The sequence below is a fragment of the Octodon degus genome, unplaced genomic scaffold (genome assembly GCF_000260255.1).
Source record: "Octodon degus isolate 3935 unplaced genomic scaffold, OctDeg1.0 scaffold00016, whole genome shotgun sequence".
Classification (NCBI taxonomy): domain Eukaryota; kingdom Metazoa; phylum Chordata; class Mammalia; order Rodentia; family Octodontidae; genus Octodon; species Octodon degus.
In genome coordinates, this window is record NW_004524592.1 from 17,110,339 (window position 1) to 17,111,106 (window position 768).

Below are 768 nucleotides of genomic sequence, written 5' to 3' on the forward strand. Positions count from 1 at the left end.
GGAGGCTAAGGAATTTCAGTGTGACACCATCATCCTGCACCAAACATCCTGACTTTGTGGTTCTGGGCCCTAGATTGAGGCTAAAGGACATCAAGTACCTGTGCCCTTTAGGTTGTTAAAGAACTACAAAGTTGGGGCAGATAAGATAAAAAATACCAAAAAAGAAAAGTGCATACCAGCTCTCATATGCAAATTAACACTATATGATAGCCTTGGACTAAACATTTTCCTACTTTTTTGTTAGCAGGTATTGGTTGTACAGATTGATAGATTTTGTTTTAGCAGATTTGAACATACATGTGACATACTTTAATATTTCCCCATAACCACTACTTCTTAACACTGTACCTTAGATTAAACATTTTTAAATGATCAGCATGTCTATGTGCAGAGGTAAGAAGCATTTGATGCCAAGAGCGAGACAGCAAAGGGGACAGACACAATGTGAAGACAGAGAACCATTTATCCCACTTTAGTCACCCATCAGACATCTGTGAGCTCAAGTGAAGGTCAGTGTTTCTGAAAAGGTGACAACTAATCTAGGCCACTATTATAACCCCCACAACAGATATATTTTCTACAACAAAGCTGGTGAAAATGTACTAATGTATTGTTCATCTGTGTGACCTCCAAAATCAGTGATTTTTAAATTGATTAAGAATGAATGATGTGCGGGGGCTGGAGAGATGGCTCAGTGGTCTAAAGCACCTACTTAGAACAAGCTTGGCAAGACATCAGGGACCGCGGTTCAATCCCCCAGCACCACAT

At 39.8% G+C, this 768-nt stretch overlaps 1 protein-coding gene across 1 annotated transcript in view; it reads left to right on the top strand.

Moving 5' to 3' along the window:
- Positions 1–768, top strand: part of LOC101568624 (cytochrome P450 2J2) — an 84,881-nt gene that overhangs the window by 82,719 nt on the left and 1,394 nt on the right. The gene's annotated exons all lie outside the window — the stretch shown is intronic.